Below are 27,074 nucleotides of genomic sequence, written 5' to 3'. Positions count from 1 at the left end.
AAACTGCGGGATTGTTTAATCTCAACGATGACTAGTGGAAATGACAGACCGGTTTTGCATTTCGTTTTTCACCTCAGCAAATATCGATTTATCATTAAATTCTGTTGTCATAATTTCAACATTTGCTGCATTGAGCCAAATATAGGTTTATTTCTGTGCACATTAATAAATGTCAAATTAACATAAATAGAAGGGAAAAGACATATTTTTTGTAGCTACTTTTTTTTTAAAAAAATAATAATAATAAGATACATTGCCATTAAAACACCAACCATTATATCTTGACATGGTGTTTTTGTTTTTATACCAATGTCTGGAAATATTATTTACAATATTTCAGTTTTTGAATTTCTGCAGCTGTGACATTAATCCAATGTTCAAGATGACATTTTTAACAAGGGACTGGTTAGCTGTCTGAATGTACTTACCTAAGGTTGCAATCATATACTGTACTCACTTGATTGGGAGGAAGCCCCATTGAACTCAATGGGACTTACTTTTGAGTAGGTATGTATAGGATTGCACTGTTAGAAACTGCAGAAAGAATAGAGCTCTGTCCTACAGAAGAGTAAAAACAAGTGCAACACATTTTTAGTATTCTGTTTAAAAGCAAAAAAAAAAAAAAAAAAAAAAAGGTTATTGGATTTGTTTAACTGGAATACCTGGCTGGGATTTCCAGGAATTGTTCATTAGGCCATATTCATGAGTATGAACAGATTATATTTTGTGTATAAGACCACACATGGGAGATACTCATAAAGTTCTACTGCCCAAATCCCAGAATGACAGAGAAAAAATGTTTCTCCGACTCTGTAGCTTATATAGGGCTGAATATGGTTTTTCAAATCAGTATATCTTTCCCCCTAGTATAGTTGACTTCCCCAAAGCCCATCTTCTCCACCGGGTAAGACAAGGGATGTACAGTTCAGTCAATGCCCGGTCCATGTCAATTCTGCATCTGTTCATTAATAAGTCCTATCATCCTGTTGCTGCATTACAGAAATCTGCACAGAAATTGCATATCATATAAAAACTTATACATATTTATAAATGCATTTCCCCCCTAATATATGCATTTTATACATTTTGGCACTTTTTTGATCTGAGAACTGTGTTGCAAAATTCAAGGAAGTGCAAAATCCAAACGATAATTGCATTCTGATACATGTATTAATCCAGGAGATGTGAATTGGTTTGATTCACTTAACATTTTTTCCCTGCATCCCTAGGGGGGAGACTGCCATGTTTCTAGCTGAGGTTTCAGACGAACAGGAAATGAGTAATTTCCTGAAGGCTAACAGGAAATTCTATATGCCTATCGCCACCTAAGTGCTTATGTATATATTAGTGTCTATGAACTGTTAGCATCAGAAATGTATAAACTGAAATGAATTGTTATTTTTAGAATCAGAAGCTGATTCATTGAAACTTCTATTCTGGAACCAACGTTTTATTCTTTAGTGGAATCACATTGCATATTAAAATGTGTGTGTGTATTTATATGTATATGTGTAAATATATAAACACACACAGGCACTTAAGTAGGACTGAACCAGTGTTCCAGTTGGGGCTGTGTATCTGCCGGGCCCACTATCGCTAAAGCTTGGAAATGTGCTCTTCATAGTGCCACATCTGCAAACTGGCAGCTTCTCTGCCTTGAATTAATAACCAGACTTACCTCATTGTTTATTCCCTCTGCCACTTTGCATAATGCCAGTATGGCCTATATTTCCTAAGGGTGAATGGGGCGTTGCAACGTTTCCCAGCCATACTTCTAAAGGGGCACTGGGTATGTGTTGCTGGATGATTTAGCCATTGAGTTTGGGTGCTCAGTCAAACTGAGCATGTTCTGTTACTTTTTTAAAATAGATGGCAGTTCTGTGCATCCAGAACAAGACATGCTGAGTTATTTAAAACGCCAGCATGTGACCATTTTGAGCTAAATTAACGCTGCAAACCTTTATTCAACATTAAATCAAATCACTGTTAATTTTGGAACTAATTAGCATTTCAGGCTGTTTTCATCTCTGCAGTGTGATGATTTTGTATATAATGCTACGTGATTGTGCAGAAGTACATAATTATCAAGCGGAATATATTGTCTCCTGCTGACATCTCACAAAAGGAGATTCTTCTACTGCAGGATGTTTGCAGCATCTCAATTCCTTTTTCATTTCAATTTTTTTAAAAAAAGAAAGCAAGGGTATAAGTCTAATGGGTGAGTGAGCTGCTGGATTTACTGGTCATAGTTCTGCTTCAATTAAATACTTAACACAAAGGTTTCATTTGATGCTGGTCACATAAACTGAGGTGAGGAAGATGCTGTGAGAGAAATTGTAATTGTAAGGATTCTGCTCTTTAAATTCTAAGGAGCCTGCACTGGACAAAATCTGATAGACTTGCATAAAGCTTTGGGGTTGTGTACAGTTTTGGTCTCTCTCCCCCCCCCCGTCCCTTCCAGGTAATTAATATTGAGCAAAATACCTATGTAGTCATGCGTGGTTGAATGATGCCTTTAAAACATGAGTGATAGTCTGCCCTGGGGCTTGTTTTGTGTTCTATGCAGAAATGCCATTTCAGGGTTCATTAAGGGAAAGAAAGGAGATTTTTGGTATGGCAAAGTCAGGATATTAAAAAGCCACCCTTGGATATACTCCAGTACTATCAGCTTCGTTGAACACAATGGGACTTACTCCTGATGAGTCACAAGCTGTAAATAGAAAAGAAAGAGTTGCATATTGTTGGATCATTTGTACGTATGTGTTTAGATATCTCACAATAACGAGACCTATAGATGCCCTGGGAACATAACTGAACATAGTCTGAAACTATGAGAGCAAGCCCCATTGAGCACTTTGGGGCTTGTCTCTGAGTAGTACTGAACTGCCCTGATTTCCAGAGAGGTTTCCATGTTAGTGTATTGCAAGAAAAACAAGCCAAAAGCTTATGCCACGAGAAATGTTTTAGTTTCTAAGATGCCACAAGACTCTCTCTTGTTTTAATTTTGGTGTTCATCAGAACAAACATCCTGGCCTACCTTTCACCCTGGCATTTGTCCAGCTGTTTCTCCTGGACCATCACAACATTTGTTACCCTAAAATCTCAGGGCCAAGAAAATCTTCTGTAAATACGACGCAGGAAGAATGATTGTAGGAGTTGGTGAAACAATGAGAGACAAATAGAAAACTTAATATGGTACCTATTGATCAAGTACATATATGGGGGCCACCAGGTGGCGCATTGGAAGATGGCTGACAATAACATCTCTCCGACCCATACAAGGTAATAAAGAGGCTGCTATGGGAAGTATTCAGCCTTCCTAGCCCCCCCCCCAAGGATATGGGGGGACAGCCTTGCCAGCGACGTCCATAATGCAGCCCCGGATTCGAAAGAAGGGGGTGCAGGACGTTTGGCATTTGCCTTCGGTGGGTTCGGTGCTTCCTGACGCTATCTCCAATCAGCGCCCTGGTTCGCTTCAGCTCGAAAATATAATTGGAAATATATAATTGGAATGAAGCTGAAGCACTTACATGAAGCAAAGGTCGAGAGATAAGGTTGCTGATTAATGCATCTCTGTGTTTGGAGCGACGGGAGGAGACAAATAAATCAAGCGATGAACCACCATTACGAGACTGGTATGTGCGGAGCGAAAAAAGAGGGGGGGTGGAGGAAAAAACTTTTATTTTCTTTGCCTCATGTGAGTATTTATAAACCTCCACCCCAGAGAGACGAATCATCGCCTTTTACTAATCGCAAGCAAGAATTTAAGAGCTGTGTGGAGTGAATTATCGATTGAAGAGAGGACTGGTAAATATGGAGTGCGGAGGAAAAATTCTATGACGCAGATTTTAATGGCGTCTTGTTAAGACAGGCTTGTTGAAGAAAGACGAGGGGAGGAGGACCAGGGTCATTGGAATGTAAATGATGGGTTGAAAGTGATAACCTGGCAGAAACCCTTTGTGATATATGTGGCAAGCTTGGGAAAATTAATAGGACGGACCGAGGATAAATTTTTTGAAGAAGGGGAGGAATGGCGGCTATCCTTATGAGATATGACCTTTGGAGTGTGCAAAACCCACGCAGATGTTGTTTGTTCCTAACCTGCTTGCGAAGATTATCAGAGATTGCAAAGAAAGGAATACATGATAACAACAAGAAGATGAAGAAGTAATAAGAGACTATCTGGACAGATCTGGATAGAACCGTTTGATAAAAGCAGTAACAGAAGTGATGTTTTGATTCTTGTTCAGAGCTTGATGTAAGGGTACCCCCAACAAAATTTAAAAATCTGGTTGTATAATTTGGAAGTAATATGATTTGGAAATAATGTGATTGGATTGGCCTGTTAATAAAAAAAAAATATGTTTTTTTTTTTTTTAAAAAAGATCAAGTACATATATACCTTTTGGATCAAGTATCTGTTTGATACTGTGGGTTAAGGACTTGACTAGATTTGTTGTTGTTGTTGTTTAGTCGTTTAGTCATATCCGACTCTTCGTGACCCCATGGACCAGAGCAAGCCAGGCACTCCTGTCTTCCACTGCCTCCCACAGTTTGGTCAAACTCATGCTGCTGGCTTCGACAACACTATCCAACCATCTCGTCTTCTGTCGTCCCCCTCTCCTTGTGCCCTCCATCTTTCCCAACATCAGGTTCTTTTCCAGGGAGTCTTCTCTTCTCATGAGGTGGCCAAAGTATTGGAGTCTCAGCTTTAGCATCTGTCCTTCCAGTGAGCACTCAGGGCTGATTTCCTTAAGAATGGATTGGTGTGATCTTCTTGCAGTCCATGGGACTCTCAAGAGTCTCCTGCAGCACCATAATTCAAAAAGCATTGACTAGATTACTGGTCTTAACACTGTATTTTTCTATGTTCTTGCACTGAATGACTGACTTCAGCCTAGCTGTGTGAACAACTTTTATTACATTAGTCCTTAGACCATAGCAGTGTCTAGCCATGGATGGATATTTAAAGCCATCTTGGCAAAGGGTAGATGGCTGGATACTACTAACATAGAATTACATAAACTTCATACGGTGTGTGGGATGTATGTGTAAATGTGATAACTAGAAACCCTGGAAAACTGACTTTTGACCAACAAGTCATGTTCAAAGTTAGTGTTCTAAAATCCATGCTTCCAAATGTTAGCAAGGCCTTATATTGCTTGGCAGTGGGAGTGGGCTGGGGGGGGGGGCATTATTAGATATTTCCTGTGCTTTTTCCCATCCCCAGAGCCCCCACTTGATTTTCTCCACAGTGGCACTTCTTTCTATGCAAACTTTGTGAAACATCATCTCCATTAATTCAATCAGCTGAAAGCAGAAGTGTAGCGAAAATCTAATTCAGCTCAAGTCTTGCTAATTATACCCTTTGCTATTTTTGCACACCAGCCACATTCCAGTCTTGTCCGTGTTTGTATGCCGAAGACACTTCCAATGTCTGCCCTAACAAATGCACCTCCGGGAGTTATAATTTTTGATGCCTGGTGCAGACAAAATGGCTCTGGATCTAGAGAAGATAGCATTTCTTTCTTGTGTTTCCTGTGCTCTGTTAAGGATCGTGTTAGGGAAAGGGAAAGATCAGGGCGATGTTGCCAAAAGAGAGTAAAAAGGAGAACACAGATTTGCATCCCATCTGCTTGTGTTGATTTATAAGTATAGATGTAAATGTAGAAAAGATTGCCTTAACTGAAATGGAAATACAATACGTCTTAACAGGTGACCTCCTGTGTATGCTTGATTGCCAGGTACTAACTGTTGACTGGCAACTTAAAGGCCCCTCCCCTCCCTTCTTGTGTTTCTTTGAACCAGACTTGGACCAGAGAGACCTTCCAATAGAGGACTTTTTCATGTGCAGAAGGACACATGGCCATCCTAGGAGAGAATGTAATATATGGAATCAAGGCAGGACTATGTGCCAAGTGGATGGAGGAGAGAATGTGACCATGAAGGTTAAGTATTGATTCCCAAGCCCCTCACTCTTTTGTGAAAGTTTATCCTTCTACCAACCTATTCCATGCTGAGTAGGGGGAAAGGTAATGAGTGAGAAGTTTAGGGCCCAAGCATGCAATGAGAAGGAAATGACCCTAGAGTTCTCAGGTAGCAACTTCTTGGCCTGTAAGCTCATTTGAATGAGGAAAATAAGGAAGTTAAATCATAGATAATGGAATGTTTTTCTGTTCTGGGCAGCCTTCTACCTGAGGAGGAGGGGCTTTAAAAGTGTGCATCTGGCTGGCTGACATGATCTGCACTTTCAGTGGATCTCAGATATCTTTGAGAATGCAGGACTTTGAAGGCACTGACTGGGTCTACTGGCAGCCCCCACATCCAATGGCTCTCTGCTGTCCCTTCTCAGGCAAGGAGGCTCCCTAGAGCTGGACAGCTCTTGCCTAAGGAGGGAGGTCTTTGCAGTTATGGGCCGAGTTACCTGACAGCCATGACAGTGACTTATGGATGCAACACATTTCCAGAATGTTCTTGTTAGGAACAAGTCTGATTTAGACTCCGCAGGAATCTCACTTGAGGACAGGGCTTGGAAACCTGAAAAAAAGCCCCAGCACACCTGAAGAACTCATTAAGCAGGCTGACTTACCCAGTCACCCAGCACAAGCTCATATATTGTACCATAAATATAGGCGTGTCAATTTCACCTCTGGCCCCAGGAGTCAAAGCTGGATCTGGTGGGAGTGCTTGTTTGGCTGTAAGGAGGCTCCAGGATCATAACTATACTTGGAAGTAGAGGCTTTGTCAGGACGTAAAGGTGGCACTAAGTGTATCTGGTAGCTTACCTAATGAACAGGAAATTGAGGATCTGTCTGTAGTTGCCTAAAATAGGAAAAGGTGGAGCTGGGTGTACTTGCCTGAAAATCGCTAGAACAATAGCTCTCAATATGTTTCTCTTGGGTAGACCTATGGGGGTTGTCTTTAGTACCAGGTGTCCCTTGATTAGAGCTCATTTATCTCTGAAGTTGCCTTCACCACTGTGATGCAGTCACCACTACATCACTGTTTTGATCTCAGCATGTGCAGTTCCTGATAGAAGGAACTGAGCCTGGAAAGCTCCGCGGAATTTCTCCACTATGTCAATAATGATTGCTGGATCAGCCTGTAGTACAAAATAAGGGTAAGCTCAACACTGTCTGCTCTTTCCCCCTCTTCATCTACCATCTTGGATCTGAGGACGGTGCAGCTGATGTTGTATAAGCCTGTCCTGCTTCCTCTTTCTCCTCCTGCAGATGTGCCAATTACTGTACCCTCTCATTATGATATCAATGTCTTTTTCTGGTGTCGGTGAGGTTGGCAGGCCATGGACACCTGAGATATACTCTAAGTAGTGACAGCAGCAGCATCTACAAAGGAAGACCTCTGCACTTGCTAGCTGGTGCAACATGTAGAGTTGGGTGTGGCATGCTAAGCTGTTTCCACAAGGGCAGGAAGGAGAAACTGCCTGAGCACCAGTGACTGACACATGCCATTCATCTGTTCTCAGAAATAAGACCATGCAAGTAATGAGGATCAATATATGACATCCTTTTGCGAGCACCAAAATATGGATAGGTTAATGCAGGGCAAGTAGTATAGCAAGACAAATTTTGGATGCAGATGGGCAGGGTACTATACCATCTTGCTGTACAAGTATGTCTGAGAAAAGGTTGAGGACAACAGAGCTGATGTATACACCATACATTTTAAGCACATTATTTTCCTCCAAAGCATCTTGGGAGCTGTAGTTTGGTAAGGATGCTGGGAATTGTAGCTTTGTAAACAACAGTTTTCAGGATTATTTGAGGGAAAACAATGTGCTTTCAGTGTGCATTGGAAGTGTGGTGTATATGCAGCTTAAGTGAACATGAAGTTGTGTCCTAGTTGCGTTAGTGTGAATATGGCCATACGTCATCGCTGTCTTATAAAGCAACTGAAGAATTTCTTTCACTGCCATGTGTGAAATAATTACCTTTCATTATCATTAAATAGCAAGGAGTCTCCCAATTCAAAACTACTCACAGTAAAACCAGCTCCCTTGGAACCCTCTTTTCTTATGCCAGAGATACAGACATTACCGCAGCCTTTAACAGACAATGCATTTTACGGGGAGAAATTAGAAAGGGCAATAAGAAATCAAGAAAGCATCGAATTTCTTTCTTCCTTGCATAATCAAAATCCTGTCTCAGGAATCCCTTAGTCTGCTTAACTCCATTGCACTTGAGGAACATTCCAATCTTATTCCGTTACAAATGCTGCTTGGTTGTAAATGAGTGTTTTAATTTGTGGGATGAGAACCCCAGCCAGCAGAGCACGTTAACGTATAACAGCTCTCCAGCAACAAAACCAAGCAATTACCTTGAACACTAAAGAATACATTTGTGAATTTCTCCAAGGGCTTGTTCATATTAGACGTTGTCACCACCTGAGAAGGGAAAGTGATGAGGCAAACTCCCTTCCCCTACATCCTCCTCCTTCCTCTGGCTAGTGATTCAGGGTGGGGTGGGATATGCTTTTGGAGAAGAAAAACACCACCTGAAGGTAAGAGCAAAATTGGGACTTCATTCAGTACATGGAAAAGAGCAAGTGCTTTTTCAAAGCATTTGAATTCACTCCTATTTAGTTATTTTATAAATTGAGGCATAAGATCATATGACCTTGAAATGAAATAGCTCAAAAACTTATGGGCAAGGGAGAAGGTGGAGATTATGTGCACAGTTCATCACAAATCACCTTGTTTCTTGATATTATGTGTTTGTGGAGGTACATGCACAGATGGTGTTCTCTCTGGATGAAGGACATAGCCAAGCACTCCACTTTCTCTCTTGGGCTGCATTTGACTGTGCATGTAGTGAATAGCTAATCTTTGAGCACAATTCAGAGTCCTCTAGCCTATGCACCTCAAGTATGGAACTCATCCTGATGCAGGCCCTTGCCTATGCTCAGTGCATATTTACCTTGAGAACCAAAGTGATGCAGTTGTACAGTACTTGTGTGCACCTCAGGAATGAAGTGGGCACCTCGCCATGGTGGGTGTTCTTCTCCAGTCTTCATGTCATTGTTTTCACAATGCTTCTGAGGAGCCATTTGCTGCATATGTGTGGTACAATCTGGGCTGAAGAAGAAATGGTGCCCTTTTGCATTTCTCTTTCACATCAGCTAATACAATGATTCCTTTGCATGAATTCGTATAACTATCTACACAAATTCTCTATACACTTTTTGGCAGGGGCAACCCTCCTCATGGCCTCCCATCAGATGTCAAGGGGATAAAGAACTACAAAACTTTTAGAAGACATCTGAAGGCAGTCCTGTATTGGCAAGTGTGTTTTTTTATGTTTGATGTTTCATCATGTTATATTGTTGGAAGCCACCCAGAGTGGCTGGGGCAGAGCTAATGGATCTGAGCCAAACTTAAAAGCAGGCTTAAAAATGTCCTAGGTGCCCCAAGAATTTTGGGCAATAAATTTGCCACCCCTGTTTTGAGCTGTTGTTATTTATGTATTTGACCTGCATTGCACCTGCTTTGCTTTTTTAGAATATGCATATATTTTCTTACTGCTTTAAATCATGTTCTTGTCAAATCAAATTTTCTTGTTTTTATTATATCATTACCGCATTAACTAACCATTTAAAGGGGGGGGGGTAAAATAATAATAATTGACCAAAAGAAAATGAATATAATAGGGCCTTACATCATCTGGATTTTTTAAAAAAGCAATTAAAGGTAAAAAGCAAAGTATCAACTCAAAATAAGAGTTTACAAGCTTATCTGTAGCTTTGAGAGTAGCTGTGGAGAGTGTGTGTCATGTGTGTGTTTTAAACCCTTCTTTTTGCCTATACAGTGGATGCTTGGGTTGCAAATGCGATCCGTGTGGGATGCACGTTCGCAACCCACAGTGGTGTGTCTGTGCACGTGCAGGTTGCGATTTGGTGCTTCTGCACATGCACAAAGAGCAATTTAGTGCTTCTGCGCATGCACGACCACCAAAACGCGGAAGTAACCCATCCAGGTACTTCCAGGTTTCTGTGGTCCATAACCTGAAAAAAACGCAACCTGAAGTCTCTGTAACCTGAGGTATGACACTCTCTCTCTCTCTCTCTCTCTCTCTCTCTCTCTCTCTGCTTCACTTGCCTCTCAACTGGAATGCCAATAATACATTTTAATATAGTGCTGCCACACTGGTTGAGGCTTGACAAAGTTTCCACTGAGAATTCATTTCTATAATTGAGTCAATGAATAAGAACAAAAACTCCTCTTTCTTATGAAATATTTCTACTAAACCTTTCAGTCTTTTCCCCATCTTGCCCTCATAAATCTCTGTCTCTGACAATCTGCACTGAAACTAACCTTTTTTAGTGACTAGATCTTTTGTTCTTGCAAATCCCATATAATAATAGGCAACACACATTGCTCAGATTTGGGTTTATCAGAAACATCTTGGGAAAACACTACTCCTTTTCAATAAATTCATTCTGATTTCTCCCCAAACAACTTCTTACTATGGTATTGGATTTTTTTGTTTTTCCATTAGTTCCCAGGCTACTATATTGTTTCTGTGCATTTTTATTTTGTACAATATATAAAAATGTGTTTGCTTGCTTACAATTCCCTCTGGTGTGGAACACATTTAGCTGCATTTTTAAGGTCCAACCATTTTAAAAATCCATAAGAAACTGGGGGAACACCTGCATTGCTGCTTGTCTACAAAAATACAACACTGAGGTTTTAGAGTACAATCCTCTGGCCACTGTCTGGCAGGGCCGAATGGAATATGCATGTAGAAAAGGGCAACCTGGAGCTGGTGCAGTAACTGGGCCTGGATCAAGCCCAGTGCTGTCACCTGGCCAGTTCAGCCTCTTCTGAACTGGAACACAACATGTTTGGGGCTTTGCATTTTTGCCCACCCACAAATTTAGTGGCTGCAAGGGGAAAATTGGCACCAACAGAGTGATGCACTAATCCAGTGTCAACCAAAGGTGAGCTAGGTGGAGTTTTTCTACCTCTCAGAATACAAGAGGTCTCTAAACCACCCATCAATAATCCACCTCTATCATGTTTCCCATCTCTTGCCTTTTTGAAAAACCAAGCCCCCCATACTGAAACATTGTAACTTTCCCTCATAAAGACGCTTCTTCCACCCATTGATAATTTTGATTGCCCCTTTCTCAGGTAGGAGAACAAGGAATACCCTCTTCCTGGGATTTAGGAAACACCCCCTGCCCCCAAGAGCAAACACCACTGAGCAAAATTATCTGAGTTAGTTTAAGGCAGCTCTGTCTTCCCTACTGTGATATAAACTTAAGTCATTTGCACCTTATTTCTAGAGACTAAATCCTGGAAAGATGTTTTGCATGCAGTATTTTACAACACCTTTACAATGTTCATGCTACGTCCAGCAGTATCACATAATCTCCACCCACCCAATGTGAAATCTGTGTAGTAGCTGTAACATTTCCCCGAGCACATTGCAGGTGTGCAGACTTGAAATCTAGGTCACTACATGATCTATGTCATAAATGATTCTTTAATCTGAGCACTGTGTGAGCCTTGATAAGATTTGCTGCCTGGAATGCAAGTTTAAGGAAACAAAGGACAAAAGAAAAATCAGAATCAGACAAACCTTTTTATTAAAAAAAATGCTGTTAATTGAGGATATGTTCTCTCTTTTTAAGGGAACTCAATAAAATAGAATACTGAAACAATGTAACATGTCTGCATGAATGAATTAGCATAACAAAGCATTTTAAATCAGTTGCATATTAACATTTGCAGAAAAAGCCTGATTCTGCAAAATGACCCAGCCTTAGCCCTCATCATTGTGTAATTATAATTACCCCCATTACACAATTGCTCGGAAGTAGGGACATACTTTGGGCATGCTGCTAGCACCACCTCTGGACATCCATGCCACTGCAGTAAAGAAGCCAACATGTTAGTAGCTACTTACACATAGACGTATGCATGACTGGGACTCTGGTGTAACCAGATGTTCCAAAAATTGGAATGGAGTCCGGGGTGAGCACTTGATAATGTGTACGTTATAGACACCAAGTTATAGACACCAAGTGATGGACCAAGACCACAAGATCTCCTGCTCTTCTTTGTTGATTCCAGGCAACAAGTTATCACCTGACAACATTTTCTTCTTCTTCATCATCATCATCATCATCATCATCATCGCCATCATGATCTTTTCTTTGTACCACACCCATCTGACTACCCACTCTGGGCAGCTTTCAATAGAATATACAAAAAACATAACAGAACACCAAGCATTTAAAAGCTTCTTCGGTTTCCAAGTGCATGATTTTGCACTTTTGACTTTTTGCACCCCCCAAATTCAGTGTCCCCTGCCTGCTCTTCTGCCAGAGGACAGGGCTTGCAGCCACTCCTGTTCTCTGCTCTTGGATCTAGGATACCCACCCCATAACAGAGGAGAGTTGAGGATGTAGAAATCTTAGCAAGAGGGTTGTTAGTCACTTATTCCACTTCTTTTCAATGCTATTTGACACTGCCTGTACCTCTTCCAAGACTGTTTTTATACTTCTTCAGACAGGATCTTGAACCATCAAGGTATTTCATTATAGAGACATAGTAAAAAGTTTCTTTAGCTCCTTCAGGTGTCACTGTGATCGATGGCTGTCTTTTTCACACCCAGTTTCAGTATAGATGCCACAATGAATTTTACATTCTCTGTAGGACGTTCATGATATTTGGTTGGTTGCTTCATGTTTCAAATGCCATTGTTCTATTATTATTCATAGAGTTTCAGACTTTATAGTACCTTCTGGATGAAGATGGCAAAGTACTTTACCGACGTTAAGCCTCACAATATCCCTGTTACGGTTTATAAGTAGCATCATTAAAGCTGGCTTAATTTTTCTACTCTTTTGTGAAAGCGAGTGTGGGTTATTTTACAAGTTCATGGAAAAGCTGAATTTCTGCCAAAACATTTTGAGTTCAAATCACTGCAGTCAAAGGATTGTTTGCATTTCTGCAGAGCAAGAGTTACTGTGAATTTGTTTCTTGTTTAAAACACACAATACAAAATGTATTCAAAATACTAACTGTATATCAAAAGTGAATTTTAAGGAAAGGAGAGGACAAAAAAAGATTATTTTTTTCTAAATAATTTAAATGCTTGCATGCTGCAAAAAATTAAAAAATAAACATGTTATAAATTCTAATAATACCAATAAACTAATTTTGCAATGGCATAGATGACAGCTCAGTCCCCCCCCCAATATAAGGTAACTAAAGCATTATGCATTTGATAATTTATGAAAAGCCTCCACTATTGTGGGACATCTATCTTCGCACCCCACCCACTGCCATCAACACCTTGTCTTTGAAAAGGACAGAGTACATATTCTGCAATACTTTATCCATGAAACATCTAATGTGTCAAAGTCTTTACTTTCCTAATATTTAAATTCAGCCCTGAAGAATTTTTCGATTGCCCAGGAATCTGCATATTTCTATCGCAGAAATCTAGTTCTCCCTGTGTCAGCTAAAGATATATGCTGTGCAGCAGCCCCAACTCAGAAGGGACTGCCTCTTCCTTCCGGATTCTCTTGGCCATGATTGACAGCACAGATTACCCACGCTGTGGTTTGCATTGTTGATTGACAATTGGGTGGGAAGTGGGAGAGTGACTAGAAGCTGGAGCAATTCCAGTTGCTGAGTTATGATGACCGTACTGTCACTTCACATGAAGGATGTCTGTCCTCTGATAGAAAACATAGCAATGGAGGAAGCTGCTGTAAGAGATAGCTATCTCATGCTCTGATGAGCATTTTGCTTCTTTCAGGAGTAATTTTTATTTTTATTTTTGCATCAGTGGAAGGCTGCTGCAGAGGGATTTACTGATGCTTTCTAATGGAATTTACTAATGTTTGTAACATTAATAGAACATGTAATAGAAACTGTGTCCAAATTGCCCCCAAAGAGAAATTGCCTTTGTCTACTCTTGGGAGGGTTTTGTCCTCCTGTGACCACCAATCTGACGCATGAAATGTTTGCATACTCCATTTTACAGATTCCAAATGGTGATTTATACTAGAAGGCTGCATATAGGCCAATTTTCACCTTATGAGTGGGTGGTGGTTTTTGTTTTTGATTACCTGGTGGTAGAAAAGCAGGCTATGAATGAATGAAATGAGGCTGAGATACACAATTGTCAACTTTCTCATATTCTAACACCAACCTACAGAAGGAGGAAGTGGGGTCTTGTGGACAGACCTATAGCAGCCCCTCCAGAGAACTAAGCCTCTCCTTTTTTTGCCCATTTTATACATTTTATAGGATAAGATCCAATGTAGCATGAACAAGCAGCTGATTATACAACAAGATTTCTACTTCTCCCCCTTCTTACAGCCCCCTGCTTACCCCCCCAATCTGATCCAGGGGGTTGAGGGGCCCTTTGGAGGAGATTTTGGGGTGAGGGACTTGGATGGGGAAGAAGAGAAATTGAAAGCCCTGTTGCACAAGCAAACAGACACCATTGGAAGTTGGCCATATATTTTTAGCTGAGATGAGAAGGATTTAGTACTAAAGAAAATAAACATGCTTTTTTTTTTTTTAAGGAAGCTGAATTGATCTGTGTATATTTTTAATATACAGTGACTGGAGCCCTGACACGATGGTGGATGACTAAACAAATTTCCTGTGTAAAAGTGAAGAAAAGAGCATCCAACACAGCCCCAAAATAAGCATTCATCTTTGTCACTGACTAACAGGAGTGTGAACAGATTTGATGGGATTTCATCTGCAAAATGTGCTTTTGGAGGTAGGCCAAGATGCATCCCAAAATATAAATAAATCTAGCTTCTTTAGAAGTGTGGGCAGTTAGAGCAGAGAAATAAACTGACAGCAGCATTAGTGGGCACCATTACACTATATACACCCACACAGAACAGATTAAGCTTCGGATTTTCTTCACCATGTTAAGTCCTACCTTGTTTGCTCACTAGCAGTCTTAATATATGTGAGAGCCTGTTGAAATCCACAACTTGGTCTAAGCATACATTTTAATCAGAATGGAAAAACGAAGGTGTTGTTATGGCTGTAGGATATGGGATGTTATCATGATTTGTCATCTTTCTGTGGTGAGCTCAAAGAGGCTATGCTGTTCTGCTGGGGCTCAGGACTTGCAGGGAATGTGGAAGCAATGAACAGGTCAAGTCCAATCAAAGTACAGTCTCTCTAAGCAGGTCAAGACCTTGGGCAGCTCCTAGCTGTCCCTGCTGGCTGAGCTTTAGGAGATATTATTCTATCAGGCAAGTGTGTGCTGACAAAGCTACATTAAATTCTTCTTAATGTCACTGCCGAGAGCTAGGAACACCTGAGGCCTTATGTAGAGTTTGCAATTGGCCCCACCTGTTTGCAGAAATGGCCAAGTTTATTTAAAGGGCCCTTTGAATCTGCCAGTGTAAACTTCTATGCTGGGAAAAGGATGGGGAAATTATTTCAGGACTTGTCCTCTGAGCCTGAGTGTGCTGGTCCCAGGGGTTAAACAAGAGGCAAGGTCCAAGTCCAGTCCGTGGTCGATAAAGCAATATGAAGGCAGTCCATAAAAGTCAAAGCTGGGTGCAGGGCAGGGTTCAGGCAGGAACTGACAACCACCAATGTTGCCCCCGCAACTTGGGACTGGGGCGGGCTGGCTGGCTTTTATCTGCCCCAAGGCATAGGGCAGCCCCGATCCTCAGGTGACTCACTTCTCCTTGCCTGGAGGCAAGCACTCCTCCTGCGGGAACTTAGTTCCCTCCGCCTCTCTGCCCTGAGCCTCTGCAGCTCAGGAGAGGCTGGAGGGTTACTGGACCCAGATGCAACCCCAGCTTCCTCTGACGGGGCTGAGAGTGGAGCACCTGCAGGCAATGGGTCCTCCATCGCCTCAGGAGTCAGATCAGACTCAGCTGGTGCCTGCACCTGAGGATCCAGCACAGGTGAGGACCCTTCAGGCTCATGCCCCAACCCCGGCTCAGCTGGTTCTGGAGGCGGGGGGATCCTGTGCAGGCTGGGATTCATCAGGTTCAGCATCTGAATCCGAATCCCAGGCCATCACACTGAGGAAGGTGGGACAGCTTTGTTCTCAGGCTGGGAGAACCTAGCAGGAGGTGTCAAGAGTATAGTCTCCCCATGAGTGGACCAACCTAAGTTTCCTCCTCATTTTGTTGCTTTGGGGAGTATGAATGTCCAGCTTCTGACGCCATGACAGAGGTCTCTGTCTGCACTTCCCCAGCTCCCAGCATGTATAACAGAATACATTTTCTCTGGAAAGCAACGGTCCCTCAAATTTTATGGAAGCCTGATCCAGGCTGCTCCAGACAGACTCCAGGCATATCCAAGCCAAGCAGACTCTGTGAAGCACTCCAAACTGAAACAGGGACCTTTGAAGTGATTTCAGAGCTATTTATCTGTAATTTGGCTAGGAACACCTTTCTCATGTGTCTTCATGCAATTGTCCACAAAACAGTTGGGGAGAAGAAGTGAATCTTGTTTTAACCCCTCCCAAACTGTAAGGGCTGCCCATTCAGGAAAACCACTAGAAAACGCTGTATAATAGACAGTGGAAAATTTGTTTATGTATTTGCTGTTTATTATTCAATGTCTATAAACACAAGGAAGTTGCTTAGGACCTCAGATTGGTTGTGTATTCTGCTTACTGTTCTGTTGATTGGTTTGTAAGGATTCAAAATTAAGTTAAACAAAGAAAGTATCAAAAGTGTACATCAGAATAACCTTTTGAAAATTAATTTCTAGCATTTTATATCTGTACACTGAGCTGTATATTTAGAATGATGGGGAAAGGGTGGCATTCAGTGACCTGACTAATATTTCCATCAGCTGCAGCCAGCATGGCTAGTGGTCAGGAATGATGGAAGATGTAGCCCAGCAACATCCGTTGAGCCGCAGGTTCCCTGTCCCCCTGCCACATATACTCATCTAATAGCAAATAGAATTAAAAGCATTCTGAAGAAAGTTGAAAAGCAGATGGTTGTGGTTGATGTTTCATGCTGCTCTCAGTTTTCTGCTATATTATTTCTCCTTTGTTAAATTGGTGTCTTGCAGCCAATTTAAGATAAGCGGAAGAATGATCAAAGATCATTCCGTGCCTGAAAACCACTTCAGATCTGTTATAGGACATGTGGGTCAGCCCACTGGCACTAAAATGATGCACTGTATCACTTGCTGAAAAACTGATTTGCAATGATTTTAACAGGAAGGGTGTATGGAAGTGTAATCTGTTTTGAAGAATAGGATGTAGCAATGCTCTATCCTTTTAATATACCAAGCTCTCGAAAACATGGCAAGGAATTAACATTTGGAACACATATTAGGCACAATATATCTTTCACAGCAGGAAGTTATACTGCAATCCTCCTATGCACACTTACCTGGGACTAAGTCCCATTGAACTCAGTGGGACTTCTGTCACTTGTGCTTTATTCAAGATTACAACATCAATAGTAAATTGATGTTTACAACCCATATGTTCCTCTTGCACATCCTTTTTATTCCAATCCAATTATGTTGTTGCTGCTCAAGTGATGATTTATTCCATGGCCAATCACTAAAGTTAAATTTTTTTTGTGTGGGGGGGGGAACCTACTTGGTAGGCAGCTAACAGGGCTATAGATCTAGAATATGGAATGGATATGGAAATCCAAGAAGCTGTCATGGGCACCACAATAGACCTGCTTCAGAAAAGAAACTGGTGAAATAACAAAAGAAGGCAGTCTCCCAGAAGAAATTAGGAGTGGCAGGAGGCTTTTGCAGATGCCAAGAGGGTTTTCTGGAGGTGCTATGGTGCCCATGGGCGCTATGTTGAGGACCCCAGGTATATGGCTACTACAGACATTAAATACTTTTTTTCAGATATGAGCCATGCTTTCAGCAATCTAAATACAAATTGGATTTCCTTTACCAGATTGGAGAAGTCAACATTGTTTAAGAAATCTGTTCTAAAATACCTTGAAGACTTGTTTGTTGTTGTGTTTTCCAACTGAGTTGAATGGAAAGTAAAAGGTCTGAATTCAGGATGGAGCGTTCCAACTCGAGCCTTTTTTGCATTAGGAATGCTAGTTCGTTGGGTACAGCAAATTTCTTTTGCAGGGTGTGTGTGTCTCCCAGGAGCAACAACAAAAGGAAAACAAGAACCAGAATTCATCACGATGAGCCCTGGAACTAGAAATAATGCACCTGCCAAAGCAGATGGATGGCAGGCAGTCCACATAGATATTAAATATGATTTCTCCCTGTTCTCCACATTCATAGAAACATGTCCCTGTTTATAATACTCAGAATAGTAGTGTATGTTTCAGGCCCCACTCCGTTTTATGTTTTTCTTGTATTTATTTACTCCCTTCTACATGTACTATACCGGAACAATGCCAACGCAGGTTCATTTCTTACTTTAAAAAGAATTCAGGGATGGCAAAAAGTAACAGTTGTGGAGAATAAAAATTTCCAAATATTTATAGAATCGCTTTTGCATCACTCCCATGACTGTACATTTCTCCACCTTCAAATAATAGCTTGTTATCTTGCTGTATGGGGGAAGGAGCACAGAGTGGCTCTGCTATATAAAGCCAGCTCAAGACAGATTGCTGCCTGAAGTGTTAGAAAAAATGGCAGCCTCTCCCATTCCATGTAAAGGTGCTGGCCAGACTGGAATGCTGCTTCAGTGGTGGTGAGGAGACAATGGAATGTACCCCATGCATTTATTCTATTAATTCATGAATTTACACTTGCACAATGGTACTTCCCATCCTTTCTCCTCTCCCTGTTTACCCTGCATCCTCATGAAGTCTGCTACAGAGAGTTGGGGGAACCCCTAAGAATAGATTTAGAGGAGGCACAGAGATGGAGAGGGAGGAAAGTTCCATTGCACAAGCAGAAATCCTTTTGTTGGTGGAATAAGTTGCTTAGCACTACTTTGGATACAACCCAGTGCCTTATACCAAACCTATGAGCAGCTCACATCCACACCATACAGTTAAAGCAGTCTTCTACCACTTTGTAGCTCTCCCAGCACCCTTAATAAATTACAGTTCCAAGATTATTATTATTTGGGGGGGGGGAGGAGCCATTACTGTTAAAGTGGCATAAAACTGTTTTAAATGTATTGTGTAGATGTGACCTTATGAGATGCAAGCCAAGCCCCGTGGCTCTGTCCTCCAACATCTTATTGCTGCCTCTGCTGCCTCAGGTAGCCACTTCAATTTGCCCAGTGAAGCAGAAGAAGAACAATTCTTTTTAGCAGGAGTGCCCTCTTGTGAGAAGTTAGTTCTTCTATTACTGGAACCTGAGAGGAAACTCCTTATAATTTAATCAAGACACTCTGACTCACTGGAAGGGCTCTGCCTTTGTTCCCTCAAAAATAGCCTGTAGTGCTGTGTATAAGCAAAGAACAATTTTACAAACACTGCATTACCGCATGAAATCAATAAAATAAATTACTGTTTTCAGCTATGAGATATTCCTACTCATTACAGGGTGTTAAGGAATTCAGCTGTTTACAAAACCAGATGAAGGAAATACAGTACAAAGAGAAGAGGTAATTCCTCAGTCGTGAGGAAGGTGAAAAAGAATGCAAAGTATAGGGTGGAATCCAGTTGGTGTTGCTCTGCTGATGGAAAAGATCTGAAGGTGGAATGAAAGGAGACAATTTCCCACAATCCCTGCTCCCCATCCTCTAAAACAGAGTGGGGTGTGTGGAGGATTATGGGAAGGGAGAGGGAATATTCTTATGAGCAGCTAGAGGGAGTGTACAAACTATGGGTGCATGGCCTGAGGGCCACATTGACTCTTGACAAACCTTCTGGCACATGACAGAAGCAGGTCTATGGCTCTAAGTGTGGTTTTATTTGCATTACAACTTGAAACCAATAAAATAGGCAACTGTTTTCAGTTATGAGGCATTCCTACTTGTGCCAGAGTGTTAAGGAATGCAGCTATCTATCAAATTTAGCACCATGGGACTGCGATTTGGATTTTCTACTTCAGCCACCAAAATGTCTGATAATAAAAAAGGCATCCTACAAAATGAAGTGTGTGCCAGATTTTATGGGCGCTTTGCCATGGAGCCATTTCATGCTCTTTCCTTTTTGACCTTAATTGAACAATTTGTTTGTGTGTGTGTGTCTTGTTTGTAGCTGGACTACGCAGCATGAATTAGCACATAGGCACACACACATTAACACCTGAAAGCCTGTCTCCCAAAGCATCTAATAATTCTGAATCTAGTTCAGGAAGCCATACTATTTGTTTGTACTTTGGATATACCACACAAGATGTTTATTGTTTACGGTCCTCCAGATCATTAAATACATATATAATGGTGGCGTACAATGGAATCACTGAAACATCATAAAAGTATCAACCCAAGATAGAGAATAAATGTCCAATTTTGAATTGAATCAATTCTCTAAAAAGTCTGAAAAGACACCTTGCTCTACAAATGAGCAAACCTGGCCATTGGTGTAATGATGAAAGCGAACAATTTAAATATATAATTAACCAAGTTCTTAAGTGTGCAGATTGTGTGTTTGTGACTGTTTTCTGGTACTTTACAGGATCCCTGGTCTGTGATTGGGAAATGGTCTTGTAAATGAGACATAAAGATGCTTATTGCTGAAAATCTGGCACAGAGATGTTTATTCGTGAATGCTAAACATACAAGTATAAACTATTAAGTCTATGTGACTGCATGTTCAAGGATGGTTGTGACTACTTGGGTGTAGATAATGTTGTTGCTTTCATTGTAGAAAAACACACACCTTATTTCTGTGAATGTACCATATTTTTCTTTCTATAAGACACCTCCATGTATAAGATGCCCCCTATTTTTGGGGACTCCAAATTAAGAAAATATGCCTCAGCACTACCTGTGTATAAGACGAGCCCCAATTTTAAATCTAATTTTTTGGTAAAAAAAACCTAGTCTTATACACGGAAAAATACGGTACATTCCAAAATACCAACCTGGGATTTGCTCCATATTGTTCCAATTTCATATGTATGGCTAGCTAGTCACTTCTATTTCATTTTTTGGTTTTAACTATGGCTACGTAAGCTTTACCTTTTCCCTAAGGTAAGTTTTTTCTTTCTTGTGGCTGTTAACTATTGCTTGCCATCTTGGGGGGGGAGGGGTTATAGACCTGCTTCAACGTGTTGTATTTCTGAGTCTTCTGTTGCTCTACAGATAATATTTTTGAAGGCAAGGTTATAGGCTGGAAGCTGTGGAAAACTCTGCAGTATGCAGTCTTCCCTTATTCACACAGTTTTTAGATGTGGATTTAAGCCTTTAACTGCTATGGTGGGTCATCTCAGTGGAGCAGTGGGAGGCATTAGTTGAGTTTCAACAGATCTTTCCTTGGAACAGATTGTTGGATGCTGCAGTGAACTGCTAATTCCTTTTCTCTTTGTTTACAGCAGGGCATAACAGATCCCAGCAGCTGCAGGCCTTGCTTAAGTCAGTCTGAGCAAGAGAAGAGCACCTTGCAGAAATTTAGAAATACGACTCCTGAAAATTGATGACAGGTTACTGGGTGTCACTGTACTGGGTGTCACTGTACTGGGTGTCACTGTTCCTTGACTCTTACAATTTGGAGCTTATATCAGTCATAAAACCAGCCATCTCACCATTTTTCAAAAGGTCTACCTATATCTTCTACCATCTTCTTGGGAGCTGCAAAGCTTCTATATATCAGTTTTTCCTTCCTGAGTCACCAAGAAGTGGTTGATACCATGGGCTCTTTTAGATTTTAGCACCTGGATTTATGAGGGAAGGGGAAAATGTCTGTTGTTGTGTTAGGTGTCTTCGCCTCAATCTATTTATTGTTGAACTCTCTTTTGCAAGGCATTGTTGATTTAGATGCTCTCTTTCTTGCTTTCTCTCTAATTTTCACTTTTCGTGCTCCTGTGCCCTTGTTGATGCTATTGCTCAAGTGAGATTTGCTGGCTATGTGGCCACCTTTGGTCCAGCCAGCACCTTCTGTCACTCCATCAGCAACTCTCAATAATTTTCAAAGAAGCCTTACTGGAAAATAATAGTTCCTGAGGCTCTGTCTTGCCATCTTTTGTCTAGGCTCTGACCTTCTTGCAGAATAGGTCATCAGGGTTTGAAACATAATGGAAACATGCTAAGGGAAGTGCTATTGTCTGATGATGTGGTGTCAGGTTTCATTTAGCACTTATTACCATTCCCATTCCCATTTGAGCTACTGTAGCTGAGCGATGCTCGCTGGTAAAGTCGAGTTGCAGAACAGATTGTCCAATACCTGACAAATATTAACTGGAAGTGTATCTACCATAATAGCACCTGTCTCTTGCTTTCCTGAGGTCTTTCTTCTTACCTTGAGCTAATTGGCAGGGAATTGTCATTGTTCTTCAAATTTTTCAAAAGGAGAAGGGATTTCTCCTATGTGATATGTGTTGATTATGAACAAAAATTGGTAACAATTTTCCACGGGTGGCAGTGACTAAGGGGAAATCAATTTGCACCTATGTGCTTAGTATAAGGGAGCTCTTAGTATCTAGTCCTGCTACACAGCTGATTAAGTGCAAATGCTGAGCTATATGAAAGCATTAATGTAAGCTATGAGAAATGGCTCATGATAGTGCGTGTCTCTTATTCTGGATATAGCAGAGTAAAAGTCATTTTGCCTCGTGGAAGATGCTGATGGAATAAAGAGCTCCATTAGTCATTTCCATCTTTGGACAAATAATCAACTGTTTCCTTGTCACATAAGGAACTGGAACTCCCCCCCCCCCCAAAAAACCCCCACTCAATCTCACAACAACCAACTAAAAACAACCAACCCACTCTGGGGGTCCCCCACTCAACCTCTCTCACTACCAAGGGAATATAATAGGCAAACAGAAAGAGAACCTACCCAAATGACGATGATATAAAAACCCCACATACACACTAAGAATATGTTTACCACTTCTCCCCCTTCTCACCTTCCCTCTTCTCCTTCCCTGACCACCTTCTGTATACAACACTAATGTCTCACATCATATGTAACTGATATATAGAAAAGACTTTACAACCTGAGAAAAGAGACAATGCCTGTACTTTTGTAAACCAAGAAAATCTTTAAAAATAAGCAACTAAAAATGTTAAGTCTATACCACATAAGTAGAGGCAGTTCCTGGTTATCCCTCTGCTGAAATGAATGAGCCCATGGATGGTCCCATTGAAACTGATGGTTTCATTTTAGGTAGTTATTATGTAAGTTACTACACTGATGTTTCTTCATTTATCTGTTTTGCCTCTATGCAACCAATATTATCAGAAATCATTCACATGTATACTTTCGCTAGACTGATATATTCAAGGTTATGTCTGGGCAAGTGCTTATTTTGCCTATGTGTGCAACAATTTATGATAACTTGTTTAATTATTGTTATTATCTTCATCATTAATATTTTCAGACTGTCCTTCAACAAAGGTTCTCAGGGTGGTATATAAAAACACATTAAAATACAGCGTAAACCCACCAATTAAAATCATGACATTATCCAGCTCATGAATCAATTACAAAAAAGTATCAATACAGAATTTGTAGGGATCAGAAGCAGGCCATTTATGGTTGACATTATCTTTTGTGTTTCTTGTAACAGCATTTTATTTATTTCTAAATGTCACCTTTCAAAACATAAGTTTTCTCGAGGCCGCTTACAATCATTATCACAGACACACAAAACCCACACCAAAATAAAGCCAATATCTAATGTTTTTAGAGCTGAAATGCTTCTTAATGCTTCCTATACCAGCCCACCCATCTAAGTAAACCACTGAAACAGCATAAGCAATTTAAAACAATGCCTAGGAACTCATTTGCGAAGTGACCTTGAATGTACAAACCTTCTGATCAAAACTGTTATGAGGTGTGTGTAAACAAGACTGAATCCAACTCTTCCTTCCTAAAGACCATGGGGACCAGAGAGATTTAAAAATGCAAGTTTATTTGGTCTTTTCTTTCCAACCGATATGCACTTATTCCCAGTTCCAAGGGATAGAGATCCTGGGAGTACTTGTGGAACATTGCCCATCTTTTAATGATCACATCAGAGCTTTTGCCAGGCTGACATTTGATTACCTCAGAACAGTGTAACGCTGCATTAGCACCTCTCGCAAATGGATGTTGGATGGCTTATCCATGTATTTGCTACATCCCAGCTGTATTACTGCAAGCTTCTCTGGAGGTTTTCGAGAAGGGAGCACCCAGCCAACTATTGCGCACAAAGGATTCCTGTTCCGACTCAGGAATGTGTCTAAATCACTTTACATGTGGTGACTTTTCAAATGGTTTTTGTGCATTTTTCTCCCTCAGAAAATGACTATGTGGTGCAGCAGATTGCCTCTATCATCCTTCATCTCTGGAAATGTAAGCTTCACTCTGGCTTAGGGTCACAAATAAAATGATCTGGGTAATTCGTGGATGGATGCTAGCAGTACAAAAGAGCCACACATCTTAGCACACTGTCATGGTTGGAAGTCTTGGTGTTGAAAGGAATTGATGATAGACTAGGAGATGGAAGGCAGTTGACCCTATGCGAAGCTAGGAGAATTGCATAGCAACAGGTATGGGAAAACAACTTAATCACCCCAAAGCAGAACCTTCCCAATATACCTCATCTAGTCCTCAGTATGCCCCTGAATAATACTTGCTGCTAGGGTAAAACAGAAGAGAGGGATTGCCCTCACATTTTCTGGTTGTGGGGTTCTCATAGCCACCTGGTTGGTAACTGGGGGAAATGGATGTTGAAAAAAATAGGTATTTGGTGTTATCTAGCAGGGGTCTTCTTATGAACGCTGCATGCATACTTTGGGGGTACAATAGAGCCTCTTACTTTGTATTCTGAATGTGTTGATGCAGTGAGGTGGGGTGTGGCTGCTGGATATGGAGGAAATAGGGTTAGCCTGAATACCCCTAAGACATCCCTCACACATTCCTTCAATGTGTGTGTCTGGGTGGTGGTGTTCGAAGCCCCTACCCCATGCTGTTGCCATGGTGGCTCACAGTGGGAAGGCTGGGCAAGGAGATCTGAATGCTATATTTGGACAACTGAGAAATCCAGATAACTTTGTTACTACAGGCGTTTCATCACCTCAGTGCTAGCAATGCTTAGACTACAGCTCCATTCCAGCTTAAAAAAAGAAATGACATTAACTGCAGCATTACAGCATGCAGTCATGTCTGAAATTATTGAAAAAAGATAACAAGTATATTGCATTCTAATCTAATTATCTAAATCATTTAAATTATTTATAAGGGCCGCTTCGAGTCTTTGTTCTAAAAGGTCTTTATAGACTGCACATAATTTAGTGTTCACACAGTTGAGACTCGGAGGAAACTTAAACAGTTCTCTTCTCTCCCCCTCCCCTTAATGCTCTGCAAAAGAAAAGAAACTCCACTAATTGACAGCTTAATTGCCCCTATAACTGTTGATTCTTAACCTTATTCCAAATACGATTTGAGTAAAGAGAACAATTCAGCACAATGTTCCATGTGCAACTGGTTTTGTGAAGCTGCCATAGTAACAAGGACAGAATCTGAATGTGCTTTTCTTCTGAAGGCAAACCTTGATCTTTTATGGACATTAGGCGTGATGGAGCCAGAAACAAAGTGCTTGCAGTCGGATTGGTTTAGCTCCCCCAAGAGAATTCTCGTTGCTGCTTGCTTGGCATGAAGAAATGAATTTTCACTGAAAGTTTCAGACACTGTGTGTGTTTCCTTTTAATGCTTCCAATAGGAGTCAGCAGGTTTTGTGTGTGAACATATATCATTCCTTATTAAATTTCTTAGTCGCCTTTTTCAATAAAGGCCCGAGGCGACTTACAGAAAATATGAAGTACACAAAAAATTGAAACACAATTGAGGAGGTTGAAGGTGGGAGAGACGTTCTGTCAGGTAGGTAAAGGTAAAAGTTAAATGATGCCTGGATGGTTAAGTCCAGTCACAGGTGGCTATGGGGTGAGGCGCTCATCTCACTTCAGGCTGAGGGAGCTGCCATTCCTTCACAGACAGCTTTCTGGGTTTTGTGACTAAACTTCTTCTATTTCAGCAGAACACAGTGATGGAACCAGAGCACACGGAAATGCCGTTTACCTTCCCACACAATGGTACCTGTTTATCTACTTGCACTGGTGTGTTTTTGAACTGCTAGGTTGGCAGAAGCTGGGACAGAGCAACGGGAGCTCACCCCATCATGCAGATTTGAACTGCCAACCTCCTGATCAGCAAGCCCAAGAGGCTCAGTGTAAGGCTTTATAAGTTAAGACCAAATTTTTGAATTGGGCCTGTAACTATATGAGCAACCAGTGCCCCTGGGCCAGAATAGGTGGTCTATGGTCCCATTATCTGGTTTACATTATTCTGGAAACTGTGTTCTGCACTAACTGCAGTCACTAAATAATTTTCAAAGAATAATTGCCATTCCCTCACTTTGGAAAGAACCTTTTGGAGCTCCTTGTGATTCTTCTTGGTTTTTACCATGCTGAACAATTTGGGGGGTCTTCAGCAAACTTGATCATCTCACTGTTTATCTCTAACTCTAGATTATTTATGAACAAGTTTAAAAGCCCCAGTCCTTGTACACATCCCACTTCTTACGTGCCTCAACCTTGAGAACTGTTGATTTATTTCTATTTTCTGCTCTTTGTTCTTTTCCAGTCCAAGCACACAATGTCTGTTGGATCACTCCCATCCACTCTAAGAATTCTAAATGGCACTGTGAAGAGCATCACAATGAAGATATTCTGCTATTGTTATCTTTTCTCATTGTCATATAACTGAAAAACAAAGCTAGGGACCCTAAAAATGAGACACCAGGTTGGTTTTGCCTTCTAAAGTGTAACTCTCCTGAAAATGTATTGGGGCCCCCAGATGGAGATATCTGTTACCATCTCTATTGACAAAGATTGTTGCATTGAAAGCATGGATGCTAGATAAGAATATCCAACATGGAGATTTTAGTAGTGTCTTTTGATCGTGCAATGGGCCATTGTTAGAAGAGGACAAACATTTATTATCCAATCCCAGGTATTTTGCATATATTCAGGCAAGCTTTCACTGAA

At 41.0% G+C, this 27,074-nt stretch overlaps 1 protein-coding gene across 1 annotated transcript in view; it reads left to right on the top strand.

Annotated features, from left to right (window-relative positions):
• Positions 1-27,074, top strand: part of DAB1 (DAB adaptor protein 1) — a 643,380-nt gene that overhangs the window by 27,164 nt on the left and 589,142 nt on the right. The window contains exons 6-9 of the mRNA XM_081867205.1: positions 9,209-9,302; positions 14,606-14,771; positions 26,165-26,257; positions 26,671-26,829. The gene's annotated coding sequence lies outside the window, so the exon portion shown is untranslated. The remainder of the gene's footprint in view (positions 1-9,208; positions 9,303-14,605; positions 14,772-26,164; positions 26,258-26,670; positions 26,830-27,074) is intronic.

Source organism: Podarcis erhardii (assembly GCF_964252035.2).
Source record: "Podarcis erhardii genome assembly, chromosome: 6".
Lineage (NCBI taxonomy): Eukaryota > Metazoa > Chordata > Lepidosauria > Squamata > Lacertidae > Podarcis > Podarcis erhardii.
The sequence above is the reverse complement of the archived record's forward strand: the minus strand, read 5'-3'. Positions and strand labels throughout refer to the sequence as shown.